Source organism: Pangasianodon hypophthalmus, chromosome 20 (assembly GCF_027358585.1).
Source record: "Pangasianodon hypophthalmus isolate fPanHyp1 chromosome 20, fPanHyp1.pri, whole genome shotgun sequence".
NCBI classification, from domain to species: domain Eukaryota; kingdom Metazoa; phylum Chordata; class Actinopteri; order Siluriformes; family Pangasiidae; genus Pangasianodon; species Pangasianodon hypophthalmus.
Genome location: NC_069729.1, coordinates 18,356,077 through 18,370,748, shown reverse-complemented (window position 1 = coordinate 18,370,748; position 14,672 = coordinate 18,356,077). Strand labels below are relative to the sequence as shown.

Sequence of the window (14,672 nt, the reverse complement as noted above, 5' to 3'; positions counted from 1 at the left end):
ACCCCCAGTGTAAATGTAAAATATGAATTTTAATTAATTTAATTAAAAGAATTAAATTAAAAGATTGATTAATGGTTTTTATGATTAGTTTTAGCCATTCTCTCACATCACTCGCTCAAATCAACCTCTGGTTCGCTGTAGTCTTACACGGATGGGGTTAGTTTCACGAGGTGACGTCCGTAGTGACTTTTACACGTGTCCTATGTGATAAAACTCTCACATCTGGACAGCAAATAAATTAACACAAGAGGGGTTTTCTGTCTACCGACTTGAATATTTGCATCACACATGATATGTCATATGATCATGTTTATTTATTCTGCAGCATCAGATGGTAAAAGATTAAGGAACTTACAGTGATGCACCTTCATTTATTGCTTCATTTATTTTTATAAAATGAAACATTGCATCATATTGTTGCGTATGGGAATATAACATGGGTTTATATACTGTATGTAGCTATTATAATAGCTCATTTAAACAGCCTTCAGGATCACACTCTTCTGATTGGTTTTATTTTCATTCTCATGCTCTCAGTGTAGGCAGTATGGACAGGACATTATACAACCCATACCAAGTAAGCTGAGACATCTCCGAAGCATTCGTGATGTGTTTAATATGGATATGTGTGCTTAAATATGCATAAATATGGTGCAGTATCTGATGTGTCAATGTGGAAGAGATTAAAATGATCACATAAATGGAAAGTTGCTCAAAAAACAGTATGTAATTTGGTGTAATTTTATAAGGGGAGGAGCAAAAAGAACACTGGATGGAAGTAAAATCATAAAAATCACCTGGAAATGTGAAATTAATCCCATCCAAATAGGGCTTATCATCCACCAGAATGTTAGCATTATTATTAGTTAGCAAATGGAGCGTACTATTGATATCATGTCTCTCTTCCAGGATAAATTTGTGTATATGAGAGCTTTGTGGAGAAACAATAGGAAAAAGTAGACTGCAAAAGCAAAAAGAAAAAGAAAATATAGATATCACAAGCAGAGTCCATTAAACCCTACTCTGACAAAGCAAAACAAACGCTCGGGATTTGTTATTCCAGAGGATCCTTTTACAGCCATTCATTTTCTCTGATCTCCAAATCTTTTGCCTCGCCAGTGTTTCTAAACCAAAAATCACTCTGTGGAACGTTGGCTACGCTCTGTAATCTGATCTCTGAATATTAAATATGACTATTTATTCGCAGTCGTGTTTTTTTTAAACAACATAGTGGCGGCAAGATGCACTGAATTGTGCAGCGATGCCACGTGGCGCCGTGATCAATGCCTCAGTGTGCTGAGGATAAAGAGAGCAATGTGTGTGTTGGTGAAGGCTTTTCTGTGCCCGTGTCCTGCAGTTGGCCGAGGCTTCTCGCTCTCTGCTAAATCCAAAATGGAGATGAGATGAGACGGTGCCGGCCAAAATGGAGGAGCAGCACTATCAGGAAAATCGAGGTAGCTGGAAAGGGAGATGGAGAGGGCACAGGGTTGTGAGAGTGTGTATGTGCATGTGTGTGTGTGTGTGTGTGACAGAGAGGGAGAGAGAGAGAGAGAAACACACCCCGCTGGGATTTCAGGTTCCTAGTGAATGCACAAGGCCACCTGTCACCAGTTAAAGGGGAGGTGAGAGACTCGTGTGAAGAATGCAATGAATTCACACTGTGCTACACACACACACTCACACACACACTCACACACACTCACACACACTCACAAACCCTGCATTCAACTCCAATAGAAGTATTGGCACCCTTTCAAATAATTGGTATGCATTATTAAAATGTATTTTATATATATATATATATATATATATATATATATATATATATATATATATATATATATATATCCTTTACAGTATAATAAAAATAACTCCAAAATTATTGGCACCCTTTCAAAAGAATTTTTTTTAATAGTGTGTAATTATGCACAATGATTTCCATTTTCTGCTCAGACAGTTGAAGCAACTACTCACCTTTCACCTTTCCTCTACCATAAATCACTCTCATAGGAACTCTTATACATCACAGGATAAAAAACAGGTCCAGTCATTTTATTCTCTCCCAGGGAGGGAGTCTTCACTGAATATTTTATTTTATTTTTATTTTTTTACAACTGCCAGCACATTTTTCTGAAATGATATCCTGTTTATTTCATAACCAATTCATTTTTTTCTTAAACGCTGCTCCTTTTCTTCCTCTTCCTTAACCACATCCTCTGTTTCTTCCTCTTCCTCTTCCTCTTTCTGTCCCTGTGGCCTTTTTCTCAGTCGTTTTCCATTTCAACAAGCAAACCACAGTGCTTCCCTGAGTATTTATTTTTTAAATCTTTGTATTTATTTATTTAAAATCAGGTATCAACAGTTAACCTTGATAACTCTTAATTCATGACAACCATGTGCTAAGTAAGGAATATAACACTTGCGGGTGTGCTGTTATAGAAAAATAATCAATGTTGGAGTTAATATTATCACCCGAAAGTTTATAACATTTACAGCATTTGGCAGATGCACTTATCCAGAGCGACATCTCTTTTTTTTATATGACTGATCAGTTCAGGGTTAAGGGCCTTGCTCAAGGGCCCAGCAGTGGCAGCTTGGCAGTGCTGGGATTTGAACTCATGACCTTCCAATCAGAAGTCTTATCAGAACATCTGAATGTCTTATCTACTGAGCTGCATATATACACAAAACGTATAATATGTCGCACAACCAAATGAATCTAAGCAGCTCAACAAGAGCGAACGGTTCTTGAGGAAGAGATCTGATTAATTATTCTTACAAGTGCAGAGGATGCCAGAGAGGATTATTAACACAGCATCATTCCATACTTCAGTAGCGAGCTCAAAGAGCTTTGTGGTTCTCAGATGAGAAAGAACTGGAGAGAGGGCATACAGCACATCTGAGAGGCGACGCCCTGGTAGATTAATTACAAACTCTGAGTCTCACTGCATCTCTTTTTCTGCATTTGCAATCCAAATTGAGAAAGCTACAGCTCTGAGAGAACACACTCACAAACACGGACGCCTTCTGTCCTGTTTTAGTACTCCAAAAATGATAATCACGAATGTTTATTCCTGTGCAAGAGAAATAGTGGAATTAAATTAAATTCTTCTTTGACAGTCAACTCTAGAATTATTGGCACCCTTTTGGCAAAGTCACCCTTTTGGGAATTTATATATATATAAACATGTTCATCACACATGTTCTGTGATGCTTTTCTTCTCAATTTGAGCTGTCAATACACTCAAAAAAATGATGGAATGCCATTTGAGTCCAATATTAAATACATACAGTAAGCATCACACTATTAATGAATGAATGAATTAACAGTATCATCCTTTAAAGTGCCTGGAAAGGTTTTTTTTTTTGTGCATGACATCAAAGGAGACAGCATCTTATCTGAGACATTGCTTATCTCTAAGAACAAATTTTTTATTAGTACAATAGCAGAGGAGTAGCACAAGAGTGCTCGGTCAGCTTATCCTTCAAACCATGGGCACAATTTCCTTATGGGAGAGCGCATTGAACTGAACAAAAACTTTGGTGAAGTGAATTTAAACTGTTAAGGGTAGCCTACATCACGCACACACATTACGATTTCATCACCTAGATTTAGTATATCATGGCTACATGGCTAATTTGTATGCACAGTTAACTTTCTTGTGTAAATATTTATGTAATTTTTTAACTTAAGTCGCCAGCTCAGAATTCAGCTATTAGTTGCTAGACTAAACATTTTGGGAAGCAGAAAAAGTTCCATGCCATATTAGTTTGTTTTAGCCCATCTTGTTTGTTTTCTAGTTTTGCAATGTTTAATGTCCAATCCTAGCAGTGTTCATATTTCTGGTTTGGCTGAACAATGTCCTATTTTTATTCCTCTTCAGTATTCCTAACCCGTGTAATGGCTCCAGACTGGGCGTGTAATGTGAGCTGATGTGAGAAGTCCGAGCTCAGGATGAGCGAGCTCACTTCCTGTTCAGCTGTGAGGGCACAAGGGCCATCGTGCGGAAACATGGCTGCCGCAGGGTCACACACGGCCAATGGTGCATGACAGGGTGTGTCCCTGTACACTGTTGCACTATCTGGAGTGTGGTACACACCCGTGGTCCTGACATAACCTCGATCTGGAAGGTGTCATGGTTTTCTTAAAAGCACAGTTCTTGTCCTATTGGGAATTTGATTTTGTGGCAATACAACAGTAGAATTTATTTAAAAATTTGTAATGCATCTGATCATTATAACACTGTATAACACTCCGAAGTTGATTATTTTCCTATAACAGCAGGGCCTGGAGTGTCTTATTACTCTTATACCACAGCAACTCACCAAAAATGAACAACTGATCATACTTTTTATCCATTTATAGTTACATTTATTGTTGTGAAACAACCGTGAAACAAGTGAGTTCCTGTTCTCGCTTACATTATAGAAGCAATAAACCCATCACAGGCCTCTGTTTCACTCATAAGACAAAAAAAACAAAAACAAAAAAAAAACATCTCGTGATACAGAGAAACTGCAAAATGCAAAGCAAACAGTCCACTGTTTGGAGGACTGAAAAATAGAGATACCCAGGTAGAGAACAGAGGAGTGGAGACATCACAACACTTATTTCCAGGTCAGGAGGCAGAGGAGAGCAGGAGAGCAGACAGAGAGGATGCGGCAGGCTGCTTTTGAGTCTTTTGAAAACAGTACAAATGAGCAGACCCAGCTGTCCTTATCGGCGGCTGCCAGGTTCCTGAAAAATTCCCAAACGCAGCGGCGGCAGTGGATTAGAGCCAAGAGATGCACGTCAGCTGATGGTAGGGACAGCGCAATGTCATCCGGCTGGGCTCTGTTGCCAGGGTAATTTCTGATCTAAAAGATTTTGAAATAATATTCTAATCTCCAAGGTTTTTTTTGTTTTAAAACTAATCCCAATTTCAAAAGAAAGCTGAAAAGCCAGAAATTGTACAGGCTTTTCAGATTATTCCTCAGTCTTTATTATACCACAGTGCTGCTGAATGAAAGTGTTGATTAATTTATTATAACGGCAGCTCTGACAGTAGTGCAGCTGAAATTCACAGGTTTATATTAATGCACTCGCTCTAATACGTTATCGTTTCTATAGTAACAACTCCTTCACAGGGACTTGTGAACACTCCACATAAATGATTTTAAAAATGCGTGTAATTGTTTATTTAGCATTTATGGAAGACGTCTCCTGTGTCAGTGCTTTGTAACAGTGAGCAGTAAAGCTGTAACTTGACTCGGGAAAGTCTTGAGGACTGAGGAGTTCGTTCTTTCTGGTTTCGCAGCAACATGACTATTGATTTTTTTTTTTAAATCCTATTAACTTCAAGACAGAGAGAAAAAAGAGAGGGTGGTGAGTGAACAACTGTTTGCTATAATGTAAGTGATAACAGGAGCTAACATATGTATCTATAATCAGATAAAAAGTACTTTAATCAATTTTTAAAAAATTGTTAGCATCGGCAAATTCCTGTGGTAGAAAAGGACTTTGGGACGTGCTGTTATTGGAAAGTAATCAACTTTGCGGTGGTAATAGTAACTTCGCTTTGTGACGGACCACATCACACCACCCTGTCATTTATTAGTTTCCTATAACAGCACACCCCAACGTGCTTTTCTTATTTAGCAATTTCAGTCAAACTAATAGGACATGTGAGAGAGTGAGAAATGTAAATCTGGACTCAGCGATGGTTCCGTTAAAGCGTTAAAGGTCTTTCTAAAGAATCTTGCATTACCACTCTTACATATTTTTGGGATTTGAAATAACAAACATTTATTGATTATCAAAATTTCTGTTTGGAAAAACCTACTTTTTTATGCAAGATTAATGGCTTCCAGGGAAATCTGATAAATAGACATGCTCTGATTTAATGTGAAACCTTTAATATTATAGATGGCTTTTGCTCCTGTTAATTGAACACAGCATGGTAGAAAAATAAAATATTAAAGGATCAGCTGCGTATCTATCTCGCTTGAATGCCCCAATCAATTTTGCTTTGCTGAATAACATGGAAGGATATTAAACATTGGCAGGCTGCTCAGTCTTGTAGAGAATGTAGAGTTGTAGACTTCCCTTTGACCTAGTGAAGGAAAAGTATTCACAATGACTGGCCTTTTTTAATAAGAAAGATAACGCAGAATAGCAAAGCTAATAATTGCATAATTGTGACCAGTTATTACCACACATTCAGCAGCTATATAAAAAAATAAAACATCAGTGTATCATCACTGATTAATTAACTCTGACCAGGACGCCCGATTAATATTCAAGCGAGAGTGAATGATCATTTTAATTAAGCCAAATTAGTGTAATAACCATTTCTTTTTAACAGCAGGACAACAGGAGGACTTGTTCTCGCAGGCCGAAAAACCTTTTCTTTCTTCGCAGCCTGACAGTAAACAGCACGTGAATTGTTTTCAAAGCCCACTGAAGGGTACAGCATCGATTGATTATTCATCTATGCTTGCAATTGAGAGTCATCAGGCTCGAGTGAAAAGGCTTGGCTGGAGAAATATTAAAGGTGTGAGCGGTGTGGGGCTGGAGAGAGAGAGAGAGAGAGAGAGAGAGAGAGAGAGTGGGTGAGAGAGAGAAACTTGCATTTAATCAGCATTCGCCTTGCTTCAGCACTTCTCCATGCTGCACTGCACCCAACCATGCCAAGAAAAAAACGAGAGAAGCTGTCGGTTTACGCTGATCCGTCACCTGCCTACCATTTCACTCATTATAGACAAGGTGAAGGTTCAAGTCCAAGCGGCTGAAGTTAGATCAGTGTAAAATGGTAGTAGTGAGTTCAACCTCAGTGTCTCAATGCTACAGTGCTTAAATAATATTGAGTCAGGAGAGAAAAAAAAGCTTCTAAAGCATGAAGTTCCTGAGCTGCTGAGTCACCTGACAATCCTGAAGTAGTAATTCACAGTCAGAGCTGCTGAGCTTGAACTGGCAGGAGTTTTCCAACATATATGTATGTTGTACACAAGCTTGGAAAATATCATCACACCTGAAAGTAGTACAGCCAAAACTTCGTCCACAGATTTCTGGTACAGCTTCACACAGTGCTGAAGGACTATAATAGAGACGACTTTTCCCATCAACAAGAGCTTGTTTTTTTTGCTAGCTAGTCCAGCTAGGGCTTTTCCCATCAACAAATGGGTTGTTTTTTTGCTAGCTAGCTAAAAGTCCAGCTAATGGTATCTAGGTAGCGACAGCTACCAAAAGGGGGGGTGGTGAAGGCTAACACATGCTTTCTCCAAGACTTGTGAAGCCAGCCAGCAGCATCATTTCGAACTGCTGTCATGCTGCATCACAAGGCGGTGTAACACACTTGGAGGAAAGCGCTATCTACCCCCTTCCTAATACATGAGCTCACAGATTCTGTTGATTGGCTAGAGTTGCTGTGATTGACAGGGCAGAGTTTGCCTCTCCCACACATGGAGCACTGCCAATTTCACTCCCTTGGCTCCCAGCTACAGTTTCGATCGAGATTTGAACTCACGATCTCCAGATAGTAAAGTGAATGCTTTTCTGTTTATTTAGATTATGCAATGTGACCTTTTTTTGCTAAGTATATTTTGTATCAATAATTTCACTAAATAACTCTGTTTCCATAACCGGCATGGTTAAATCAGACACAGCATGACTCACGCTGTGAAATGTAGTCTGCAATAGGATTTTTCGACCCGAGAGGGCGAAATCTTACATCCAGCAGCTTTCACTTTGTTCTAGACAGCAGCAATGACATGACTGTGATTCTCGGTGAAATACTGAAGATCTTCCTCTGTGATCTGATGAGCATCGATTTGTGTGCAGCTCAAGCTGCGTCTGTTTTCTGCTCTTCTAAAACCTGACCTCTGTGACCTCTCCTGGGGTTTGGATTAGAGAATTGGACCTGGTTAGTATGTCCTGAAGGGCAACAGGAATCAAACACCGCTGACAGGACGAGTTAGTGCTGAAAAAGTTTAGTGGTCTGTTCCAGTCGGGTAATATTTATCCATTTATCTCTAGCGCTGCTGCTGTGTGTGTGTGTGTGTGTGTGTGGGAGAGAGAGAGAGAGAGAGAGAGAGAGAGAGAGAGAGAGAGAGAGAGAGACAGAGATATATTTGGTCAGCACTTTCCCACATTAAAGAAAGCACACATTAGTACCTGGGGCTTAGATAATGAGATGTTGAGTGTGTATCAGGCGCTCCTTTGGGAAAAGAGACAGCTACTGTACCTCTCTGTCTGGCTGTGTGTGTGTGCGTGTGTGCGTGTGTGTGCGCATATTAAAGTGCAGTTACAAAGCCTAAAAATCACTGATATTTAAAGGCAGTTTAAGGCAGGATAGTAACTCTGACCTTCTGGAGTCACATAATTTTAATTGCACCTATTACTGACATTTTGGCTCAAATCCCTCATTACTTTATTCCACCCCTCCCCCCCCCACTTTTTTTTTCTTTTCAAAGTTTTTTACTTTTTAAGTTTTCACTCTGTTAACATTTTGTCTTTACACAGATATCATAAGTAGTGAAATATCTTGAATATAGACTAAATTTACTGAAAATGTCTCATTAAAAGGTTCCTATAGAACAAATCTAATGCCTGTTATTGTTATTATTATTACTATTATTATTATTATTATTATTATTATTATTATTATGCCTATTTCAGAATATTATTTTTATTTTGTTATTTCAAGCACTTATTCCTAGAAAGAAGCAAACATTTCAAACAACATGAGATTAGTAATTTTTTTAACGTATAATTGTATATGATGTATAACTGTCGGTATGGTGAAGTTTTCTCTAAGGTGAAGTTTGCAATGCAACAGTGTTTCTGGTTTCTCAGTAACATGACACGTTGTCTTATTAACATCAAGAAAAGGGAAACAAAGAGAGGGTGGTGAGGGAACGTCTGTTTATAGCTGCTATAACATAACTTGTTTTGCGAGATGTTTCACAACATCACATGTAACTAAAAACAGATGAAAAATATGATGGCGTAACACTGACAAAAATTGATCATGTTACAGAGAAACTGGTCAGCACCTAGCCGTCTGTCCTTAAGACTTTCCCAGGGCGGAAAACATACTGTTACAAAGCACTGAAACTGGAGACTCCTTCCATCAGTCTCCTTACAGAAAGCTTCGCTTTGAAGGATCAGCGATTATACATTTTTTTTGTTAAATAACAACACTTTTTAATCTTTACTTTTGGACTAAGGTAATGTAAATCGTCCACTACAGAAGTTCCTGTGAATTAGCTGTTACCATAGAAACGATAAGGTATAACAAAGAGCGCATTAATATAAACCTGTGTTTTAGACCTGTGCTACTGTCGGAGCTGCTGTTAAAGAAGATTATAGCGAATTCAACAGTGCTGTGGGATAAGATGTCAAATAATATAAAATAACATATGACCTAAACATTAGAATGTGTTACACTGACATGATTAGGGTGGATAATTCACTTCCCTAATATTTAGGAGAACATTTCCGGCCAAACCTACACTTTAGATTTATATAAGCTGTTAAAGTTTGTCCATATGGGGGCATTTCAGTACTCATGGAACTACAAGTAAACAGTGCTATCCTACCATACACACCAACCATAAGCAAATGAGCATCTGTTTAGACTTCAAATAGAAATTTAGTTTATCAGAACGCTCGCAGGACACAACCTGTTTCTCTTTTAAAGAAAGAATTTCCGCCCGTACTTCTGTGTCTTGGCTAGACTCTCTCGATGCTGTACTTTTCCACTGAAGGCCCATCTGTAGGTAAACACGCAGTGACGCATGGAGCCTAAACTGCTGGACACAGGCACTTGATACTGTTTGCACGGAGGACAAGCTGTTGTCACAGGCCGAGTTCAGGTCTGAGAGATGGAAAAATCGATCAGACGTGAATCAGGGATGCACTTTATGACATGATGAACAGTCAAAATGACCCATTTTTATTTTTGTTGAAAATGTTAAGACCCAACATGGAGGATCTCTAAGTGTGTGAAGGAGTTCTGTGTGTGTTTGTATATACAGAATGTCATCCATATTGCGAATAATTGAGCTGAAAACATGTTATATCGGTAAAGGCCTACATTCAACTCCGAAATTATTGGCACCCTTTACTAAAGTGAGCATAAATTATTATATTTAAAATGAAGAACACATGCAATGAGTAAAAGCTTGAGCTGAAATCTGTTATAAGAATGCTGTATGGTTTGATGTCAACACAATATTTATTTTTTGAAAGTACAATCCTTTCTGGAAAAAAAAAAAAAACCACTGCTTCCAAAAATATTGGCACCCCAGCAGTGAACAACAGTATTCATCCTCAAACATGACGGGAGACACTTGTAGAAGCTTTCCTTCACGGACAGCCTTTTTATCCAAACTCGTTTATATTCGTAGGTTTGTGCACGTGGATGTCCTCTTCCATTCAGACCACAGTTTCCTATTTGGGGAGGAGCTCAAATCCAGAAACCGAGACTAATTTCTGCCCACAACCATTTCTCTGTCGATTTGGTGTATTTTTGCGGGCATAATTTTTTTTTTTACTATCATTTAAACAATATTTTGTGCTAAAATGTCTTGCTACATAGCAGATTTCACAACGCAATCACTCTTAACAAGAGCCACTGGACCACCACGAAGCAACACCAATTCATCAATGATCCACATCTATATTTTACATTTGGTTTGGGGGCATTTTTTTTTCATACGTTCCTCTTTTTCTACCAAACGTGCTGATTGTGTTCAGCCAAAAAGCTTGATTTTGGTCACGTCTGATAAGGACATTTTAAATAAAATGTATTTTGGCTCTACTGTGTTATTGTGTTGTTTTCCCCAGTATGATGGATGAAAAAAATGATTTCAGATGTGTGCAACCTGATATTTGTTCAAGGCCTATGGAACTACAGAGCTCCTGGACACTAACGCCAGTTTTAGTCTCTGTGATTTCAGTGATCTTTTAAGATTATTACTTGTCACACTCTATGAGATCCTAATACAGTCTTGGCTGATTTCTATAACAGACTGTACAATCTATGATCCCCTAACGATAGACCTGCAGTTAAAGAAAATGACAATGTTCTGCTTACATCATCAATCAGCATGATCCGGGCTCGTGCAGAAAAATGGTGATAAGGATATTTTCCCGTCTGTTAGCATGCGAAGTTTGTGAAGTCCACTGAAAAAGCAACAAAACTGTAATTCGACAGTACTTACCTCAGCATTGTTGTTAGTTCCTCAAATATTGTACAGAAATTATATAAAAATTCTGTAAAATTACAGACTGGTTTAAAGCCTGACTTTTTAGTTTAGAAACACTAACTCAAGCTAAATATTTGATTTACATTTCAAAAAGTTCACATTTCATACATGTGGATCAGGTTTGTGCATGTGGATGAGCTCGTATAATTCAGAGAAAAGGTTTTCCACAGGGATCAGTTCTGTAAATTTGAGACTAATGTTTGTCCCAGAGATCTGATCCCTGGTTCTCTTGGTCTGGGTTTCGCTTAAACTGAACCACGGCACGGTCCGCATCAGGTGTGGAAGCTAAGCGCTCTCCGTGCCGCATGCTGAGTAATGTGATTGGTTCATCTCGTCATGTTACTTCCTGTTTCTACTCTGGTGATGCTGGGGAGATGGTTATTGCAGTTCACCTTTGTGGCAGAAAAAGGCATGTCTTGTCCCTCTTGGGCCTGTATATGAAATCAGCTCTGCGTTTGCAGGTATTCCTGCACGATGACATCCAAAACACGGTTTTTATTGCCCGCTTGAGTCTCTGTACCATGAAAAATAATAAAAAAAACATGCAAATGGATGAACCTAGTGCCTACCTTTTTGCAAACCTGCGTGCACAAATGCGCTTTACAGAACTGCATTCGGAAACGATTCGGAAAGGATCTTTCTATCCGAACGCAAGCCTGCGATAACGAGCGCTTCCATCCGGCGGTCCTGAGTGCACACTCGAGTACATGGCCCGAGTGTGAAAACACCTTTAACCTCATGGCAGAGGCAGCCTCACGAATCATTTCTTTGAGGCTGGTAATTTGCATGTGTTTCTTTAGAAGGGTCAATAGTTTTGCAATGTTAATAGAAAATGATTGCTGAGGTGGAACATCTGGATCATTGCTGCCTATAATTATTTTAATTTACTATCTAGAGATAGAGCAGTAGTGAATTAAACACGACAGATAAACCGCTACAGGTTCCTTGGGCTTATGGAGTGCATTAGGAGACCTGTGTTTTATGGAAGTCAGTTACCATAATCGCGATTCGTCATCTTGGCTTCATCGATTGGAAGATTGCGCCGGTCGGTCGCTGTATTCTGATTGCACGCGCAAAAAAAAAAAAAGGACGGAAAATCGATCAGGCGCAGAGGCACGCGGAGAGAAAACGCCTCATCCGTTCTACAGTAGATCCTCCCTCCTCCTCTCTCTCTCTCTCTCTCTCTCTCTCTGTGTGCTCTGCTCCTCCTCCGGTGCTCGCGGGCTCGGTAAGCAGGCAAGCGCGCGCGTTCTTTGCCACCGCAGCGTCTCGCGCGCAACACTCATCTGGTCGGTTGTGTTGACGCTCCGCGCCCGGAGGAGCGCGTGCTATCAGGTAGGTCAACAAATTCGGATAAGATCAGAGCTTCTAATGTTTTCTGCTCTTTTTTTTATTATTGCTATTGTTTATTCTTTATCCTTGAAACTGTCGCTACTTTAAAATCCCACTGGTTGTCGTGGAAGTCGCATATTTGAATGTTATGTCATGTTTGGATGTCAGTGTGTGTGTTTGCATGTCGCATCTTCCTTCTGCATGAAACACAACCATGTAGGCTACACAGTATACACAATGCATACAGAACTGAACACACAATAAAACACAAACTAGCTGTCAAAGCTGAACACCACTCCTGCAATCCTGCACAAATCCTGATTCACTTAGATTTATTATTATTATTATTATTATTATTATTATTTTAAGATTACAGTATCATTCTCGGCCATCATCAAGGGTAAGGAGTAAGGGTATCCTTATCCTATACACTGTAAATGCAGTTATGCACTGAAATGACAATAATGTTTTTTTTTTTTTTTTTGCATATTTCTCCAAGCTGTTAAACCCTGCCGTGTGTGTTCACAGAGCCTGTTCTGAACACACTGTTGCCTTGATTATAATAATATCCAGTGCACAGTGACTTGCTGTAGTAACACAGAAGCTACTTATGTAATGCACAAACAGTGAAACATCTAAAGGGCACGTGCATGACTCCTCAAAATTAACACATTACCAGGAGATTATTATTTTTATTATTTTTTTGGTTTGCTCTTACAGTACACATGCAACTGTACACTCTCAGAAATAAAGGCACCAAACTGTACTACAGTGTGTTTCACTTGTATACAGTGCATCTTAAAAAAAAAAAAAAAAAGTACGCAATTGGACCGCAAGATAAAGCTGGGCAATATGACAATATAAGATCCATATCGTGATAAATGATATCACAGTACACTTTTCTGAGATATCGCAGGTATTGTGATATAACTTAAAAAAAAAAAAAAAAGCAATTACAAATTGATTGGCAGTAGCTGATTTTTTTCAACGTGCTTCAACTTTATATTTTCAGCTTCCCATAAATAAAGCGAATCTTGGACGATGATCACAAAGAATTCTCCAATATATCAAAATTTCTAAATAATTAAAATGATTTTAAGGCTACAATGAAAAAGTCTGATATTCCAAATAAAACATTTTAGCATTAGTGTTTGTCCATAAGTCCCTCATATGGAGTCTGTGGATAAAATTCAATGATGGCTTGAACACAGCAAACAATTTATTAATGAAAACAATTTCACAATTGTAAAATGATAACAAGTTAACATACTTTATTTATTTATACTTTTATTTTTGTACACAAATGATCATTAAATTCAGTTTTTCACAATTTTTTAACCGCAACACTACTGTTTTGCTGGCAGGTTGCTAGCAAACATACATATTGTGCTGCATATTGTGTATCGTAGAAATGTCTTTAACTATCGTGATATGATATTTCTGCATTATCGCCCACTCCTACCTTAAAGGACCACCTTTACTCTAAAAGCTAAAGGTACAAACGATGTCCTGGTGATTAGGGCTGGGCAATATAGCGATAATTAAGCAATATCGCACAAGCAAGAGTGTGGATATACTGAATATCGGCATGGCTGTGATTTGTCGTAGGCACGAGCTCGCAGTTCGAGTGCTGTAGCTAATCATAGCTGTGCTGATATTCAGTATAACCGCACGATTGCAAGTGAGATATTGTTTTTATAGAACAGTTCTATAAACAAGAAATGAATATGGAGTAAGTGACATTTCTGACACAATATGGCCAAATGTTCTGCTTATTTTTGCTTCGCTAGTGGAAATAGATCCCAAACAATCCACACACACTTAGCATGTCGGCTAGCTGGCTAGCTAGCTAGCTCACATTGCTTTGTACATTCCTGTTAAAGGTGCTACTGGTAAAATTGGCTTCCCTTCTTCGTTTGACACGCTTTCATATTTGAAGTTAAAAGTATCGTTTGCCATGTCCGCTGATGATGTCGCTAACTCTACTGTAGTAACTGAGGAATACAGTAGGAAGTGGAATTTTTACGTGCCGAACACAAATGAGCGGAGTGATACACGCAGGTTATAGGAAGTTTAAACACTCTTGAAAC

General features: G+C 38.7%; 1 protein-coding gene across 7 annotated transcripts in view; it reads left to right on the top strand.

Moving 5' to 3' along the window:
• Positions 1-12,428: 12,428 nt before the first annotated feature.
• The window catches only part of LOC113537889 (band 4.1-like protein 1), a 101,094-nt gene continuing 98,850 nt past the window's right edge, over positions 12,429-14,672 (top strand). For 6 of the 7 annotated variants that reach the window (XM_026932574.3, XM_026932577.3, XM_053226952.1 and 3 more), the window contains exon 1: positions 12,429-12,585. The gene's annotated coding sequence lies outside the window, so the exon portion shown is untranslated. The remainder of the gene's footprint in view (positions 12,586-14,672) is intronic. The other variant, XM_053226951.1, reaches the window with a different exon arrangement.